At 34.7% G+C, this 20,794-nt stretch overlaps 1 protein-coding gene across 2 annotated transcripts in view; it reads right to left on the bottom strand.

Annotated features, from left to right (window-relative positions):
* Positions 1–20,794, bottom strand: part of CDH18 (cadherin 18) — a 1,280,123-nt gene that overhangs the window by 895,320 nt on the left and 364,009 nt on the right. For both annotated transcript variants that reach the window (XM_060400264.1, XM_060400265.1), the window contains one exon: positions 14,382–14,443. The gene's annotated coding sequence lies outside the window, so the exon portion shown is untranslated. The remainder of the gene's footprint in view (positions 1–14,381; positions 14,444–20,794) is intronic.

The following is a 20,794-nucleotide window of genomic DNA, read 5'->3' as shown; positions in this document are numbered from 1 at the left end:
TCAGTTATGACAAAGCAAAAATTTATGAAGCACTTAACATAAGCTGACAAAATATATGAAATATCTGCATAACAAAACTATGAAACAAAGACAAGGATAATTAAAGTAGACCTAAATAAAATGAAAGAAATATTGTGTTCATGGGTCAGAAGATACTTTCAAGATGTTTTTTCTCCATAAATTCATTTATAGAATTAACATTCCAATTGAAATCCCAGCAATGTTTTTCATCAAAACTGACAAACTAAAATGAAAATTCACAGAAATGAGAAAGAACAACTAGAGTGGCCAATCAACAACAACAATGGGACCAAGAAATTAATAGAAAAAGGCTAATCCTGCAAGACGACTGAGCACATGTGCGTAGCCCTGGCAACAATGATATTAAAAAAGAAAAAATTGGGTCTATGCCTTGTACTACACACCAAAGTCAAAGTGGATCACAGACCCAAACAGTATCCTAAACCACTGAGAATAAAATGTAAGGTGAAAAGTGTGTGATCTTGGATAACATAAAGATATATGAGGTATGACACCAAAATTATATAATCTATATCCATACCTACCTATTTATCAAATTATCTATATGGAATATATGATAAGAAAAATAAAAAGACAAATGACAAAAAGATTAATTACTTGTAAATCATTTTTCTTATAAATAATTTATACTCAGAATATGTATAGAAATCTCAAACTCGAGAAGGGAACAGGTTAACAAAGTTGGGAAAACATTTAAACAAAAATTTCACCAAGAAAATATATGGAAGCAAATAAGCACCCGAAAATATGCTCAACATTAATCCTAAGAGAAATCAAAAGTAAAACCACTAACTATTCTTTAACTTCTATTAAAGTAGCTAAAACATGTGTATACCTGTGGTGGATTCATGTTGATGTATGGCAAAACCAATACAATACTGTAAAGTAATTAACCTCCAATTAAAATAAATAAATTTATATATTTTTTTAAAAGTAGCTAAAACCAAAAGATCAATCATACCAAGTGTCGTCAAGGATGAACCTGAATTCTCAGATACTAATGGTGAGAATGTAAAATTGTACAGTCACTTTGCAAGACTAAATATATATTTACCATATAATGTAGCATTTCCACCCCTTTTCATTCACTCTAGAAAAAATAAAATATAATTCTATACAAAGACTCTATATGATGTTCCTATCCACTTCATTTGCCTTAGCTAAAATCTGGAGACAAATCAAATACCTCTCAAACGATGAATGGTAAAATAATGCCAGGGTATATCTGTACATGGAATACTACTTGGCAATAAAATAGATTAGACTGTTGGTAAATGCTTCTATATGGATAAATGTAAAGATAAGGATTCTTAATGAAAGAAGTTAGACAAAAACAGAACATGTTATATCATTCTGTTTACAAAACTTTTAGATTATACAAAGTAATCTATAATACAGTGCCAGATAAAGAGATGCAAAGGTAGAGATGGTTGTAAAAAAGGGATTACCAAATGGACAGAGGAACTTTTCCAGATACTAGTAATGTCAACTGCCTTATGTTGATAATTTCACAGTATGTATTTATTTCTAATCATATCAAATTTTATAGTCTAAACAGATGTTGCTTTTAATGTCAATTATACCTCAGCAATGTAGTTAAAATTATTTATAAGTAAGAATATGAAGATATTTAAAAATCTTCCAAATATATCTTCCCATCATCCTTGCTTATGTTTAAAGTTTCCTTAGGTCTGGGTCTTAATATCTGGATACAATGCTGTACACATGTTATTAGTTGAACATGTGTTAAGGAAAAAATAGAGAATATGGACTTCTTGAAAGGAGAATTTACTGTGTTAATTAGTCTTAAATAAAGTGGATATATATATATATATATTAGAGAAAACATTATTCAAATACTTTAAATATATATTTGAATATGAAAAGGGAAATATACAACACTACCATGATTGCTAATAGCAAAGGAAAAAAAATTAATTGCAGTATCCAAGTATAGCTTCGATTTGTTAGATTTTTAAGACAATTAAGTTAACAAGGCAGTTAGCTTAAAATGTAAAATTACTTAGTTGCCAGTGAGAGAAATGTCTCAACATGATTTTGTATTCAAATTATGTGTAAGAATCAATTGAGTCGGTATATATGCAAATTCTTTACATGATAAATAGTGGACAAATTTATTTTCTGTATTACTTAGGAGAATGCTTCATGCATAGGTGTTCACAAATGGTTATTGACTAGACTTGAATCATTACTAACTTTATAAATGACTCTCAAGTTTTTTATAATGTTCTTCTATTTTAAACCAATAGCTTGAACAGCTGCTAAATAGGTAGCAATCTTTGAATTTAGTTTACAAGTTCAGAGGCAATTTACAATGTGGTAAGTTCTAAAGCAAAACACTAATAATAGTCTATAATTATACTCTTTTCTACTTGAATCCATTTTAACATCTGTAAAGCTATGTTAAATCCATGCTGTCTTCTATTTCCAGAGGCTCTTCCCTGTGAGGGCTGAGGATATGGAATCTATTAAGGGCTCAATTAACTACTTTGTGATTTCCAAATGCTTATTGCTATTTCATGCTGCTTGTTTACGATAGAAAGATCTATTACATACTACCTTAAGAATAGGAAACTATTTTGCAAAAGTTTAATGACATAGAAAAACACAAAGTTGAGAGAGAGGAATTATAGAAAGGTTAATCAGTGAGATTAGGAATTATTATGGTTTTCTTCTTTTTACCTTTTATGTTTCCTCCTTTTATGTAAAATAAATAAATAACAATCAAATTAGAAGACTTTCTGAATATTTTATTTATACTTCTTTTGAAAATCTGTAAACAAGCTTATTACATATGCACTCTATCTTTGGGTAATGAAAGTGAAAGTGTTCGTTGCTCAGTCATATCCAACTCTTTGCAGTCCCATGGACTGTAGCATGCCTGGCTTCTCTGTGCATGGGATTCTTCAGGCAAAAATACTGGAGTGAGTAGCCATTCCCTTCTCCAGAGGATCTTCCCAACCCAGGGATCAAACCTTGGTCTTCTACATTACAGACAGACTCTTTACCATTTGAGCCCTGAATGATAACAAAAAAAATGTCAAATAGATATATCTTTATTGAGATGTTTATATGTGTCAGGGATTGCATTATTAGCTACTCAAAACAGCCTTTGTTGTTTTCTCATTTGTTTTTGTAGATGATAAACATTTAGGTGTAATTTTCTGTATCTTAATATCTCATTAAGTGCCAGAACTGAGATTTGTCCCCCGGTCTCAGGTTTCTCTGAGCCCAGATTCCACATTTAAGCATATATCACTGCATTATGTCTGTCCTAAAAGTGGAGTTTCTGACCATGGTGTGAGTGTGTGACGTGTCTTTTTCTTGCTGGCTGAGAGAGAGTTTAGGAATAAAGATGTGCATGTGCTTTGATGGCAAAAATGATATACTATCTCCATAAAAATAATAACTCCCAGCTCCTCAGAGACATATTTACATATTTCAAAAATATACAAATCATGCTTATTTAGAGGCACTGTTTAAACTCTCAATAAATAATTGTCATCTAAACCTGATATCTGAAAGATGAGTTAAGAAGACTGAGGAAGCTGAGGAAACGAAAGTTGCAGATTTAGTCAAGGATATGGGCTTCCCAGGTGGCATTAGTGGTAAAGAACCCACCCGCCAATGCAGGAGACACGGGACTAATCCATGGGTTGGGGAGATCCCTTGGAGGGGGAGATCCCTTGGAGGAAGACATGGCAGCCCACTCCCATATTTCTTCCTGAAGAATCCCATGGACAGAGGAACCTGGCACACTACAGTCCATGGGGTCACAAAGAGTCGGACAAGAGTGAGTGACTAAACACAGAATAACATGTGTGCACATACACAGAACTATATACTAGAACTTTGTCTCAGTGCAATCCCTAACTGCAAGTTGCCTAGTAAATTTAGTTCCTGTTTCAGTTCACAATAAAGGTATACAAAGGAATACTGGAGGACAATTACATTGTATACATCATCCAGATGTAACAATTATGAACATTTTGGCATTTATGTTTTGTCTACATATTTTGATGAACTCTTTTATCACTAATCACAAATTTAAAAAAAAGTCTTTCTAGATAGTAGGAAGCTTTAAAAAATATATTTTCTTACAGAATGAAAAGAATGATAGCATTATTATAATTAATAAAATGCTGTCATTCTGTGCCATCTAACACCCTGTCTAGATAGAAATATTTTTGTCTCCACCTATATTTCTACATTTTTGTTGTTTTAAACAGAATTCTGAGTTCAAAAACTGAACTTGATTAAGATATTCTTTTTATGAAGCTACCATTTAATGTTAATACATAAATAAATCAGAACTCTAAGTGAAATAAATATATCATTACAGTAAACTCAGTCATCATGCTTCTCACTGTAACCTGAACCAATGAAACTGTACCAGAGAAGCCTCAATTCAAGAACTGGGTCTTTGGAACCACAAACCCACTCCTACTTCTAATTACTTAATAACAATCCTAAGGCCCAGAAAGAGTACATTAATCAGTCAAGATCATACAGCTAACAGAGGTCAAAAACAAGAGCTGTCAGCAAAGCTTGGACCTCTGGACTCTCAGCTAAAGAATTTTGTGTTAATTAATTGAAAATGTATGGTAAATGGTTGAAATATTGAGCATTATACAGCATGTAGGAATTTTACTCAATTTAAATATCTCAAAAAAGCCGTCTTCAACATATGATTGAAAAAAGCAGGTAAATATAATTTATCATAAATGATAAGCAACATCCTTCCCAGGTGTTGCTAGACATAAAGAACCTGCCTGCCAATGCAGGAGATATAAGAGAAGCTGGTTGCTGATTTGATCCCTGGGTTGGGAAGATCCCTTGGGGAGGGCATGGCAACCCACTCCAGTATTCTCACCTGGAGAATCCCCTGGATGAGGCACCTGGCAGGCTATAGTCCATAGGATCCCAAAGAGTCTGACCAACTAAAGCGACCTAGCATGCATGCAAGCAACATATAATTGAATAACAACCTCTCTTGATGGGTGCTGAATCTTGCATTTCAAATTCTGCTTTGCATGATCTAAACTAATATTTTCAGAATCAAACTGTCAGTCCAAGCCATGATACATAAAGCGAAAGTGAATGTTAGTCACTCAGTCCTGTCTGACTCTTTGGGAAACTGTAAACTGTAGCCTGCCAGGCTCCTCTGTCCATGGAATTCTCCAGGCAAGAAAACTGGAGTGGATTGTTATGCTCTCCTCCAGGGGATATTCCCCACCCAGGGACTGAACCCCCCGGGCTCCTGTATTGCAGATAAAGCCATTCTTTACCATCTGAGCCACCAGGGAAGCCTGAATGATACATAGGTGTGCACCAGATATTTTTCTGTTCCCAAAACTATCTCTGATATGGTTATGGGTATGATTATGAAGACTCTTGAGAGTCCCTTGGAATGCAAGGAGATCCAACCAGTCCATTCTGAAGGAGATCAACCCTGGAATTTCTTTGGAAGGAATGATGCTAAAGCTGAAGCTCCAGTACTTTGGCCACCTCATGCGAAGAGCTGACTCATTGGAAAAGACTCTGATGCTGGGAGGGATTGGGGGCAGAAGGAGAAGGAGACGACAGAGGATGAGATGGCTGGATGGCATCACGGACTCGATGGACATGAGTCTGAGTGAACTCCAGGAGATGGTGATGAACATGGAGGCCTGGCGTGCTGCGATTCATAGGGTCGCAGGGAGTTGGACACGACTGAGCGACTGAACTGAACTGAACCAATGAGTTCTGCTAGGTGACCTTTAGACATCATTTGCATTCAGTATCCCAAGACCCTTAGGCCCATATTGGACTAGCTTTATCATTTTAATAGTGGAAAATAACAGTGAAAACATATTCAAAAAATTGACTGCTTCCACAATGATAAAGATTTCCATTTTTAACACGTTTTTAAATTTAAGAAATTGATTTAAGCACAAGGAAAGGACAGAATTTCTTATTCCAAAGAGGGTAAAAATGAAAATAATAAAGTTTACTTACGATGAAGAGGTACAAATGTCATATTTCTTGACATATTGTGATTTTTAAAACTTTCTTTGAATTGTCATGATTTTACATACTGTGCTATATTTTTATTAAATAAAATTTGTTATTTATAAATTCCTCTTGTCTGCATCCAATTTTTAAAATCAATGGGATAAATGAAAAACCAAGATAATTTCCCCAATCAAGCCTGGGGCAGGGTGGGGGGGGGGGGGGCGGTGCGGAAAGTCTAACTGTGCTAAGAATCAGTTTGACATGGAGCTGTAAAACTTAAAAATCTTATGTTTTGTCTTGGTATCATAGCAGGTGATTTACTGGTGCCAAAATGTTATATTAAATCAGAATAAATGGCCATTTGTTAGTAGATGTGTCTTCAGCTCTCTGCAATGGCTTTTCTTGTCCTTGCAACATAGGCTTAATAAATAAAACCTGCACTCACAATAAAATCAGTCCAAACTTTATTTTACCTTTTTACAAAAACAATCTGGATATACCATTTCTCCAATAATGTTTAAATAGTTGACATTATGTTGTAGTATATTCTAGTTTAAAACAAGTGCTGTTATATCAAAAGAGATTCTAAAACATTTTTATATCCCCATAAATATATGGGGATTTAAAATCTGGATTTAAATCTCAAAACAAATGTGACCAAAAGCAATTTATTTCTCTGAGGTAAAACAGAAATCACAACAATAGGAAGTTAAAAAGAACAGATGTCAAAAAAGCCTGTTGGGATATAAGAGAAAATTCTAAAATTATAGCCAGAAAACCTAAGTGTGACTGCCCACTTGATTTAGATTGAGTTGTTTACTAAGTTTTACTCTGAAGAAATGGGGGTATTAATACCTACCTCATCTGATTATGAAAAACACTCAGCCATATAAAGTCTACATTGCAGCCCTCTGCCTGGTACCTGATACTATAATCATACAAAATTACTCAGGGATTAAATAACATGACTTAAGATGAGTCACAGACCCTTGTTTAAACACACCATACCACACATTAAAAACACTTTACACATAAAACACAATAAAAACCTATAGAGTCTGTTGTAGAACAGAAATCTTTGATATTGGAATCATTCCTTGGCTCTGAGTTTTAATTGAAGTATGGAATCAAATTTCGGAAGGGACTAATCACTATTTTTGATTCACAGACAAGACCCTAAGAAAAAAAGGGCACAATAAAATCTAGATGTTGTAATAGTTGTTGTTTTAAGGAATGATGGAGTGGCTGATGGTGAACCAGAGAATGACCATCAACATTTGAGAAAGATAGAGCAGCAGTATATGAAATTTTGTAAAATATATATAGATGTGTAAAAGTGGTATTAAATACAAAATGTGGTAGAGCCAAATTACAGTTGCTTACTACATGACTTGGTCATGAGTTAATTTTATAGAATATCAAATTAAAGACATAGCAATTAAATGAGAAGATGTATACAGAGGTTATATTATTATTATTTTTTTGTAAATTTACCTCATAAAAATTCTTTCTCAGGTTTTGCAAACTGTATTCAGGTGACTATTCATTATTTGTGAGCACCAATTATTGCATACTGTAATTAGGAAACCACTTATAAATGCAGCTGTGTTTTCTAACTGATCCATATTTCAGTACAATTTTTTTCTATCCCTTTGTTTTTTTTTTAATTTACTTAAAACCCTTTATTGTTATAGATCTATTGAGAATTTGATGAGAAGTATGCAAACTAGGCAAAGAGAAAGCAAAAAGAAACAAAAATTTGCACATGTTGTGAAGGGATTTGAAATAGGGGTTCTAGTACTTTACTTAAAGGGAAGCAGGAAGTGAAACCATAAATCCACAGTTGGAAAGAAACTAATAATTCTAAATACCAGTGAGCCTCAAGCATGGTACATATCTCACTGAATATAACTATATCCATTCCTGATGGTTAAAAGCAAAGGATTGGTGCCAGAAGGACCCACAATCAATCTAGGTTTAGTGTCCTCATCATAAAATGGAGACAACTACGTTTGCTAAATAATAAATGTGGTTGTGTATCCCAATCACTTAGTAAATGGGTTGGACTGGGCATCTAATAATTTACACACATAAAGTATCCAGTATTGGGGAATTTTTCTTTTTTTTTTTTTAATTAAGGAAATGTTATATGATAAGTTAACCAGCTACCACATATTCAGCTATGCTTCTTGTGCTCAGCTTAGTGCCCCCTGCCACACGTCCTTCTGGTTTTCTCCCCTTCCTCTAATCTACCAGAGTAATGTCAGTCACAATTCATCTCTTCTCAGTTAATGCCTTTAAAACCATCCAGCCTAAGAACTGGCTAATATAATAAGCTAGTTCATGTTAACGAGTTTAGTCAGATGTTCCTCCATCATCTCTCAACAAACCTCTGTCCTCTCATACTTTGTGTATTTTAGAAGCCATGCTCTATTAAACCAGCTCTTCACCATTTGTCCCTTGCTGCTGCTGCTAAGTCACTTCTGCTGCTGCTTCTAAGTAGCTTCAGTTGTGTCTGACTCTGTGTGACCCTATAGACGGCAGCCCACCAGGCTCCACCGTCCCTGGGATTCTCCAGGCAAGAACACTGGAGTGAGCTGCCATTTCCTTCTCCAATGCAAGAAAGTGAAAAGTGAAAGTGAAGTCACTCAGTCGTGCCCAACTTCATGACCCCATGGACTGCAGCCAACCAGGCTCCTCCATCCATGGGATTTTCCAGGCAAGAGTATGGAGTGGGTTGCCATTGCCTTCTCCAGCTAATTCGCTTCAGTAATGTCTAATTCTGTGCAACCCCATAGAAGGAAGCCCACGAGGCTCCCCTGTTCCTGGGATTCTCCAGGCAAGAACACTGGACTGGGTTACCGTTTCCTTCTCCAGTGCATGAAAGTGAAAAGTGAAAATGAAGATGCTCCGTCATGTCTGACTCTCAGCGACCCCATGGACTGCAGCCCACCAGGCTCCTCCATCCGTGGGATTTCCCAGGCAAGAGTACTGGAGTGGGTTGCCATTGCCTTCTAGAGTTACACTATTACAATCATTGATTACATATCGAAGTATACATTTAATCAACTGCTTCAAGTCTAGTTATCATTTCTGTTAAAAGCTCAGTCATATGCTTGGTAATACAAGAAATAATAATCTTGTGAAACAAGCAAAAAACAAATGGTATAATACCATTAGTGGAATTAAAAGTAAATATGTTAACCATGAGCCTCCCATACCATTTTTTTTTTTTTTAAGATTGTCAAGACTAGGGAATGGGTCACTTAGAGCAGAAATCTGATTTTTCATCTGGTTCAAATGTGTTACATTAAAGAATTTATCAGGTACAAAAATACAGCATTTAGTTTGAATTACAGCACAGATATCTCCCTGAGATGCTGTAAAGTGTCAAGGGTCTTGAAATTGTGTAGCACTGCCCTTCTCATCATAGAGATCTCAGAATTCAATAGGGTAATAGCCTGATTAGTATCATTTAAAGTTTATGAAAGTTGTCAAGGCTTCAGTTCAGTTCAGTCGCTCAGTCGTGTCCAACTCTTTGCGACCCCATGAATCGCAGGACACCAGGCCTCCCTGTCCATCGCCAGCTCCCGGAGTTCACTCAGACTCACAGCCATTGAGTCAGTGATGCCATCCAGCCATCTCATCTTCTGTCGTCCCCTTCTCCTCCTGTCCCCTATCCCTCCCAGCATCAGAGTCTTTTCCAATGCGTCAGCTCTTCGCATGAGGTGGCCAAAGTACTGGAGTTTCTGTTTCAGCATCATTCCTTCCAAAGAAATCCCAGGGCTGATCTCCTCCAGAATGGTCAATTACATCCTCCAATCCCATTGTAGGCACACACACGCGCTAATATTGACTAATCTATCACATGCCAAGTAATGTGCTTTACCCAGAGGGGAGGGAATTTCAATTGAAGATGAAAGGTAGAATATAAATGCAAGTAAGTTATAGATACACTCCTCAATACAGCTAGTTAACTATTGTGAAGATAGAATTGGTAAGACAGAATTGGCATTCTGTGAGATGAAGCAAAGACATTCTGGGGGAAAAGGAAAGTTTTAGTAGTTTAAGACATGGCTTTTAGCTATTATTACTTAATAATAGTAGAGATTGGTAGATAATAGCAAAAGGGAAAATTGAATTAAAATGAAAAGTGATACAGTATTTAGAAACAAGGAAATGTTTGAGAATAATTGCAGTTAACTTAAAGAAGACAGTATACTTCAAAAGATTCATTCATTTTTTTAAATATGTAATTAATTCACTCAGTATCAAAGCAATGATGATTATATGACATTTTATTATCTCCCAAGAAAATATAATTCTTTGTTTATATACACAAAATGCTTTCTCTCTGATTAATGTAAATTGTGTGATCATTGAATTAAATAATATATCTTAGAAGGTTTTTTTTCTTTTTCTTATGAAGTTGAAGATTTGGTGAGATTTAAATAGTGAAGAGATGGATTTAATGCATCCTGGTTGAAGGATATTTCTTCAGTGAGATGTGTCAAGTAGATGACATTGTTGAGTAAGTGGAAAGGGATAAATGTTTGACTTTAAGCTACATGGATAATGCTGTTCATCAACAAATGTGAAAGAACCTTGAGAGTACATAATGATATTCTTCTTATGAACTGTCAGGTTGCTTCCATCCTCCAGAGGATAGACAGTGCTCATAAATCTGCCATGCCTACATGACAAGAGAAAAACATTCAACCTAGAGAAATAAGCGCACCTTCTCCTTGCCATAGGCTCTAATATTCAAGCAAATGGCAGCACAAGCAATGAAAAGATTGAGAGCCCCTTTTCTCTTTAGTAGGGTAATCCCTAATTTTCAGAATTACCTCCACACAACCTAATGACTGCAACTAGAAGCCAGAGTTTTTACCAGTTTAACCAAATCCAGACAAGCACCAATCCCAGAAGACATTCTATAGATAGAGGCCCCCTGCTGATTGTTTGGCATCATTTGAATGTAAGTTTCACTCCTCTGTACTTAAACATGTGACCAAACTTTGAACTCAATTACTTTTTTGTAATTTTATATAATTACTTTTTACATTACATTATTTTATACTTTTAAAATTACTGTCTAAAGTCTTATAAAATCATGTCATTTCTATTTTATCTACAGTTTTCCTCTCAAGGATTATAGTAATCATACCTATGTCATAGCAAAGCTTTAAGGAGTAAATACATTTATAAACACCAATCAATGGGACATTCAATATTAGCAATTTGTAAGATATAGTCATATTAATAACTATAAAAGTATACTGTCTGTTGTGTGTTTATATCAGAGAGTTATACAATTTATTTGGTTTCTTTATGTAAGGAATACTAATAACGCATGTACACCTGTGGTAGGTTCATGTCAATGTTTGGCAAAACCAATACAGTATTGTAAAGTAAAATGAAGTAAAAATAAAAATTAAAAAAATAAAAAAAATAATAAAAAAAGAAAGTACATGAAAACAAACAGAAAAATCTGAAACTACAATTAAGTATAACAAACATTATATAAACTGTATGAAGTAATATTTATAGAAATTTATAGAATAGGACTCTGTAGTACTCACATTTTTGAGATGATAAAAGCAACGAATAAATATTAAGTAACTTAAGTAAAGATGCATTATGCAATTTTTGTAAAAGACAAGAATAATCTATTGAAAATGACATGAGATAAGCTTCGAGTGTCAATATGTATAAACTATATACTCACATGAACTTCATTTAAATATAGAAAATTTTATTATTCAATAGTCTGTCAAAGTTGAAATTTTTTTTTAAATTATGGAACAACTATCAATATTTTATAACATAGAAATGGAGTTTTTGGTTCTATTCCATTAAACATTCAACAGGTTTATTTTTAATTCTATTGGTTTTGAATTTGATTGATTTGTCTATTAGAGACAATTTAATCACAAATTAGAAGTGAACATGTGCCTTTCTGAAAATTGCCTTTCTAAGAAAATTTTGAGGAAAGATTTCTCGTGATATTACAGAAGAGGACTGAGGTATTAATCTTCTGAAATGCAAGCCCTTTATGTAGGACACTGTTGTTTATAAACTGGAGATTTTATTTTTTTATGATGTAGATTGAGAGTAAAATTGCAAACATACTAATCAATTTAGTGGCAAAAACTTCCTTGTTCAAGGATATTTATCTTATACCTGTCTTAATTTATTAAATACTGTATTATCTTTATAGTTAAATCCTCAAATGTCATTATTTTACAATGCAGTTGAAGATGACTTTCAAGGGTCAAAGTTTAAGTGAGATTTCACATAAAATCAACATAAATATATGGTTAAACTTTAACTCACAAACAGTATAAAATCTTTTTTAGCTTTCTTTTCTCCTTTTTAAACAAGCTGCATTAATTTTTGAATTTAACAGATACACTTATAGTTAAATTTATACTTAAATTCACTTACAAACAGTATCATATTCTGTTTATTTTCCATATACCTCTGTTTAAATATGACCTAAAGCCATGGAAACTTAGGCTAACATTAAAAATCTAATTAAGCTTTACCTTATAAGACAATAAAATGTATGATGCCATGCTTGTTCTAATATAACCCTTTCTGAAGATATGCCATGAATCTTAGTTCTCACAGGCAGAACAAATGATTCAGTGCAAATATAATTCTGTTCGAATTACCTACAATCTTAAGGATGACACTGTAAAACATAAATATAATAAATAACATAATAAATTATACACTAGTGTTTCAATTTTCAAAGTTATTTGTGTTTCATTTACATCGTACAGAATGAAAAGGGATATAAATTTCCACATACACAAACCTACATTATTTTTCTGTAACAATGAAATATACTCATGATGATAGGTAAAGTCTTGTTTATTTGTAAGAAAGTAAGTTATTTATTATTACGATGATTAAGCTATTATATGTTTGGCACAAAAACTTTCATAACACAAATTTTTTTTTTGTTTGACTCCTATGTGTTTCTGAATCCCATAAAGCATTTTCAAACAAAACTGGTCTCCAGAGCAAATAAATTTTGAATCTATATGATTAAAAAAAAAAACAAACTCATTCTTGATAGGGTTTTCCGACATGGTCAAGTTCATGGTGTCCCAAGTGGAGGACTCAGGACAGATACAGGTGGTAGGGATGAGGCACGGAGATCAACACTTGGTAACTGTATTACCTCATATCTTTTTTTTTTTAATTGGATGGGATACAATGGTTTAGAGTTTGTTTGTTTTTACATTTAAAAGAGTACCACAAAACATCCATACATAGAGGTGTTTTTCTAAAATAATGAGAAGCACATTATATAAAACAACAGAATTCGACTTTGAAAATGTTGGTCGTTTTGATATGCTGGCATTTTTCATTATTTTTGTTGCTATAAATGAGCAGGATTTAATAAGATGTTTGCATACTTCCCATAAAAGCCAGACAATTATATAGAATATGTGCGGCAAAGTATATTTTACAGAAAATAAATGAAAACAGAACTTCTGATCTCATGGCTTATATCCTTATATTTCATCTTTTCACAAGAAATTCAGGTATTCAAGATGTTTCTTATAATGCGTCAATTTTATATCAGCTCTCATTAGTTACCAAAATAATAGAGGGTATACTATTATTTTTATCTACTATTTATTAAATTTTCAGTATCTATACCTATTATATGCATTATTTAAATATAAGCATCATTGTTTTAACAAACCTGATCTATAAAACAGATTTACACAGATAAATTATGATTAATAGCGAGGAACAGTTATACTTCTAGAGTCAGATGTTGAAAGACATTATAAAACACAAACAAATTCAGTGCTCATTAGGAAAGAGATCTACATTTAGCAACAAGTTCAAATGATTAATAAAAATGCATAATCTGATTTATTGATGTATTCCAAGCTCACACATACATAAAATTGCATTTTATGAATAGTTTTTTTAATATTGAAATGTAGTCATATAACACTCATTGAGTTATTTGAATGTTAAGTTTTTATCTATTTTACATTATCCATCTCTTCCTTGAGCTTTCTCTTAAAACTATTTTTAGAAACACTTATGAAAGTCAGTCTAATATCAAGGTACCTTTACTGGTTCTATAACATTTGAAAAATGTGCCATGAGAATGAGTTCAAATTTTATTAGAGAAAATAATGGTATATTTTTAAAGAGTGAATTTTAAAACACAAAAGAAATTGTTCTGTCAAACCTCTAACTATCTAAGAATAGCTATAAAGATCTTTAACAGAAACAATTTTTATATTTCTATAACTTTTTAATATAACATATTACATGGAAAATTTTACCTTGCAATTCACTTTATGAATGCTTGACGATATACTTTCTTAGGTGTGTCTGTGATTGGGTCCTGAAGAGAAACAAAGAAAAAAACACATGAAAAACTTTTTAATCTTTATATCATAAAAAGCTATACATAACCATGGACTGTTGCCTACAAGTCTCCCCTATCCATAGAATTCCCCAGGCAAGAATACTGAAGTGGGTTGCCATTTCCATTTCCATTTCAAGGATATCATCACCTCCCAGGAATCAAACTCAGGTCTCCTGCATTCCAGGTGTATTCTTTACCATCTGAGCCACCAGGAAGCCCATAGAAAGTAACAGTTCATTACAAATTTCTTCATATCACTCAAGAATCCAACTCATGAGGACATAATGGAGGATGAGGAGCAAATATAGTTTTTGAAGAGGCAAAATATTGAGAGAAATTGAACTACTAGATTTTTGTTTTTTTAGATCATGGCCTTCTGAAATAGAGACTCTAGTGGAATATCAGTCTCTTATGAGATTTGAACAATTTTAGTTACATTCTCTGAACCACTGTTACTTCAGTTGATTAAGACGTATATGGTCTTCATAGAGGTTCAAATAATAATTTAGGATTATAATCCATTTGAAGACCTTAGCTTTGTGTTTAACGTACAGTTAATATTAAAATATAAATTATTAGTGATTTCAAGTAATAAAATAATACTTAAAAGAATAGTAATAATAATAATATGCATCATAAATTCAATATTGTACATTGAAACCATAGATTATGGAAAACATATCAGAATATAAAGGAAAGAAATGGTAAAATTTACCTAAAATATATGTAAAACAAGGCAGTTTTATAAATCAATATGAAGTTTATTGTTCTAGAATTGTGACAGATGTTTGAGTAAATTAAGAATTTTTTCATATTTTATTTTATACACAACATAATTTCAATTGTATTAAAGTGTTTACATTAAAAAGAGAATATTAAAAGGAGAAAAATAAAAGGAAACGTGTAATCTCAGAGGGTAATAAAGGTTTTTCAGAACCTAAAAGTAAATGGCATAAGACTTATTCTTATTCTTGCTAAAATCATCTTAGCAAGACTTTAGGTGATGATGTAATTTGCTATGAACTTTTTCCTAAAACTTATAGATCATTCATGTAACAATGATGTACTGCATACCTGATATGTACCAAACATTACTATTCATGCTGGGAATATAGCAGTAAGCAAAAGAGACAAAACACCCACCCTCATGATGCTTACATTTTGGGGAGTGAGAGACAAAAGTGTATACTCAAATAAGTACGTATGTATTAAATGTAAAATCATTGCTTAATCATTGATAAAATGATTTCATCAAGTGCCATAAAAAATAGGCAGGAAGTGTTAAGATTTACTGGCCTTCATCCAGGGAGAAAGGACAAGAGAGATGATTTTGGCATCCAGGAGAAAATTTGAAACTGAATAAAAATATTGTTAATTTATTATCAGTGTGGAAATGATGACCTACACATAGATTATACACTCCATAAAATGAAAGGTTAAGACTGAGCCCTTTAAAGTCAGAGTAATGAGGAGCAGCCACAGTTGAGACAGGAATAGTAAGAAGATGTCCTGGGAGCACAGTTAAGAGAAAGAGATTTGAACTAGTTTGGGATCTTGATTATATACGTGTCTGTGCGTTCAGTTCAGTTCAGTTCAGTCGCTCAGTCACGTCCAATTCTTTGCAACCCCATAAACAGAAGCACGCCAGGCCTTGTTGTCCATCACCAACTCCTAGAGTCCACCAAAACCCATGTCCATTGAGTCAGTGATTTCATCCAACCATCTCATCCTCTGTCATCCCCTTCTCTGCCTACCCTCAATCTGTCCCAGCATCAGGGTCTTTTCCAATGAGTCAGCTATTCGCATCACGAGGCCAAAGTATTGGAGTTTCAGCTTCAACATCAGTCCTTCCGATGAACACCCAGGATTGATGTCCTTTAGGATGTACTGATTGGATCTCTTGTAGTCCAAAGGAATCTCAAGAGTCTTTTCCAACACCATAGTTCAAAAGCATCAATTCTTCAGGGCTCAGCCTTCTTCACAGTCCAACTCTCATATCCATACATGACCACAGGAAAAACCATAGCCTTGACTAGATGGACCTTTGTTGGCAAAGTAAAATCTCTGCTTTTCAATATGCTATCTAGGTTGGTCATTACTTTCCTTCCAAGGAGTAAGCATCTTTTAATTTCATGGCTGCAGTCACCATCTGCAGTGATTTTGGAGCCCCAAAAAACAAAGTCAGCCACTGTTTCCACTGTTTCCCCATCTATTTGCCATGAAGTCATGGGACCAGATGCCATGATCTTAGTTTTCTCAATGTTGAGCTTTAAGCCAACTTTTTCACTCTCCTCTTTCGCTGTCATCAAGAGGCTCTTTAATTCTTCACTTTTTGCCATAAGGGTGGTGTCATCTGCATATCTGAGGTTATTGATATTTCTCCCAGCAATCTTGATTCCAGCTTGTGCTTCTTCCTGCCCAGCATTTCTCATGATGTCCTCCGCATATAAGTTAAATAAGCAAGGTAACAATATACAGCCTTGATGTACTCCCTTTCCCATTTGGAACCAGTCTGTTATTCCATGTCCAGTTCTGACTGTTGCTTCCTGACCTGCATATAATTTCTCTAGAGGCAGGTCAGGTGGTTTGGTATTTCCATTTCTTTCAGAATTTTCCACAGTTTATTGGGATCCACACAGTTAAAGGCTTTGGCATAGTCAAGAAAGCAGAAATAGATGTTTTTCTGGAACTCTCTTGCTTTTTCCATGATCCAGCGGATGTTGGCAATTTGATCTCTGGTTCCTGTGGCATTTCCAAAACCAGCTTGAACATCTGGAAGTTCACAGTTCATGTTGCTGAAGCCTTGCTTGGAGAATTTTAAGCATTACTTTACTAGTGTGTGAGATGAGTGTAATTGTGTGGTAGTTTGAACATTCTTTAACATTGCTTTTCTTTGGAATTGGAATGAAAACTGACCTTTTCCAGTCCTGTGGCCACTGCTGAGTTTACCAAATTTGCTGGCATACTGAGTGCAGCACTTTCTCAGCATCGTCTTTCAGGACTTGAAATAGCTCAACTGGAATTCCATCACCTCCACTAGCTTTGTTTGTAGTGATGCTTCCTAAGGTCCACTTGACTTCACATTCCAGGATGTCTGGCTCTAGGTGAGTGATCACACCATGATGCTTATCTGGGTCGTGAAGCTCTTTTTTGTACATTTCTTCTGTGTATTCTTGCCACCTCTTCTTAATATCTTCTCCTTCTGTTAGGTCCCTACCATTTCTGTCCTTTATTGTGCCCATCTTTACATGAAATATTCCCTTGGTATCTCTAATTTTCTTGAAGAGATCTCTAGTCTTTCCCATTCTATTTTTACATTCAGTTGTCTGTGTATGCTGTGTGCTAATTCGCATCAGTTGTGTCCAACTCTTTGTGACCCATGGGCTGTAGCCCACCAGGTTCATCTGTCCATGGGATTCTTTAGGCAAGACTACTGGAGCGGGTTGCCATGCCCTCCTGCAGGATATCTTCCTGACCTAGAAATCGAATGCATGTCTCTTACATCTCCTGCATTGGCAGGAGGCCTAGTATATGTCTATTGAAAGCAAAATATCTCAGAGTCCTTTAGAACACATACTATTCAGAAGTTTCAGGTTCCCAATATGTGTATTCTCATATTCCTAATTCAGAACTCTTACCTCTTCAATATGGCCTTTCTTAAAAGTTAAAACCCAATGTGATTGGTTTATAAGTTTGAGCTGAGGAACTAGTGTTGATACAGGGTTCACATGCCTTATTACTAGGAATTCAAGTCATTCACTGATAGCACACAAAGCATCAAACTCTTGTGTATGATCTGAGTTGAGGAGCATCAAGAGATTGCGAGGAGTAACTCTGAAGTATTGGGTTATTTGAATGTTCTACGAGAGGGACACTCAAATGTGAGCACATAGAGACTCACTTACGTGTAGCATACGTTTTCTGCAAAGGTTATCATAGGCCTGTTGTTAATGAGACCAGTAGTATATACTGGTCATTTCATCTCTGCCTCATTGCTAGAAATATGATGCTTTCTTCCATATCTATGGCATAATGCATGGCATGGATTCTAATTGTGACACAGTCCTCTAGAACTTCTCTGATGGCTCAGACAGTAAAGAGTCTGTCTGTAATGCAGGAAACCTGGATTCAACCCCTGGGTTGGGAAGATCTCCTGGAATAGGAAATAGCAACCACTTTCGTGAGCTTGCCTGGACAATTCCATGGACAGAGGAGCCGGGTAATCCATGTGGTCACAAGAAGTCAGACATAACTGCTAGACTAACTTAACTGTTTAAAATCTGACAAAAGAAAATTAGTTTGTAATTATCCTTAGCTTAGTGAAAACTGCTCAACCAGGAGATGTCACTAATGAATAATAACTCCATCTACTGTGTTGCAAACATTTATTCAAATTTATGGGAACAGTTCAGCCAAATACTTTCTGTAAAGGATTTATAATATTGTCCCCATATTAGGAAACATATATTTCACTTTTCTTTTAAATCACATCTTTCTTGCCTTTACTCCAGCAATTTCTATGTGCCTAATATTTTAAAATGTAACAATTATTTTAGAGACAATTTCAACAAGTACTAATTTGCACTTCTGAGCTCTTAAAGTAATAAAAAAAATGCAGTTTTAACTAGGGAAGGAATACTTTAGGAAATATATTTAGTCACTTCAAAATGTATTCTCAGTTACTATATAGGTCACTGTTTCAAAGCTTTTCATATTATATTGTATTCCACTTGATTTCAAACCTCTTTCAAAATTACTGGCCTATATATTCACAGAAACTAAAGTCTTTCCAGGTAGTCTAAAAATAACAAAAAAGAGACATGGCAGAATAAATACAATAATACTATAGCCCTTTGATTTAATTTTATTTTATTAAGACATTATTGTGTTAGAGCAGTTTAAGATTCAGAGCAAAACTGAAGGGACATCCAGAGATTTCCATGTACCCCTACCCTCACATATGCATGGCCTCTCTCATTATCACCATCCCCAACACAAATGGTGTATTTGGTACAATTTATAAACCTAGACTGACACATCATAATTAACCCAAAGTCCATAGTTTACATATGGTTCACTCTTGGAATTGCATGTTATATGGGCTTAGAGAAATGAATGACAATTATTTATCATTAGGTATCATGCAGAATATTTTGGGGCCTCCCTGGTGTCTCAGTGGTAAAGAATCCACCTATAATGCACAAAACCCAGGTTCAACTCCTGGGTCAGGAAGATCCCCTGGAGGAAGAAATGGCAACCCACTTTAGTATTCGTGCCTGGAGAATCCCATGGATAGAGGAACCTGGTGGGCTACAGTCCATAGGGTCGCAGAGTCTGACATGACTAAAGCAACTTAGCACACATGTGGAGTATTGTTACTGCCCTTTAAATCCTCTGTGTTCTGTTCACTTCCCCATTCCCCTTTTCAATTCTTGGCAAACATTGAACTTTTTCTAGTTTTCATAATTTTGTCTTTTTAAGAATGTCATGGAGTTGAAATCATACAGTAGATAACCTTTTTAAATTGGCTTATTGCTGCTCAGCTGGTAGAGAATCCACCTGTAATGCAGGAGACTTGGGTTGTATCTCTGGGTTGGGAAGATCACCTGGAGAAGGGAAAGGCTACCCACTGCAGTATTCTGGCCTGGAGAATTCCATGGACTGTAGTCCATGGGGTTTCAAAGAGTCCATGACTGAGAGACTTTCACTGATGATGATAAACATATATTCAAGGTTTCTTCATATCTTTCCAGGGCTTTAAAAGTCATTTTTTGGTGCTGAGTAACATTCCATTGTCAGGAAGTACCACAGTTTATTTATTCATTTATCCACTGAAAGACATCTTGGTTACCTCCAAGTTTTGGTAATTATGAATAAAACTACTACAAATACCAACATGCAGGCTTTTGTGTGGATATGTTTTCCACTCTTTGAGGTAAATACCCAGGACCATGATTTTGGATTGCATAATAAAAATATATTTGGTTTTGTAAGAAGGGCTTCCCTGGTAGCTCAGCTGGTAAAGAATCCATTTATAATGCAGGAGACCCCAGTGCTATTCCTTGATTCGGAAGATCCATTGGAGAAGGGACAGGCAACCCATTTCAGTATTCTCACATCCATACTAATGTGAGAGTTGAACCACAAAGAAGGCTAAGAGCCAACGAATTGATGCTTTCGAACTGTGGTGCTGGGGATGACTTTTATAGTTCGTTGAGCAAGGAGATCAAACTAGTCAATCGTGAAGGAAATCAACCATGAATATTTATAGGAAGGACTGATGCTGCAGCTGAAGCTGCAATACTTTGGCCACCTGACGTGAAGAGC

Source organism: Ovis aries, chromosome 16 (genome assembly GCF_016772045.2).
Source record: "Ovis aries strain OAR_USU_Benz2616 breed Rambouillet chromosome 16, ARS-UI_Ramb_v3.0, whole genome shotgun sequence".
Classification (NCBI taxonomy): domain Eukaryota; kingdom Metazoa; phylum Chordata; class Mammalia; order Artiodactyla; family Bovidae; genus Ovis; species Ovis aries.
Note: the sequence above shows the minus strand (reverse complement) of the source record. Positions and strands in the feature narration are given on the sequence as shown.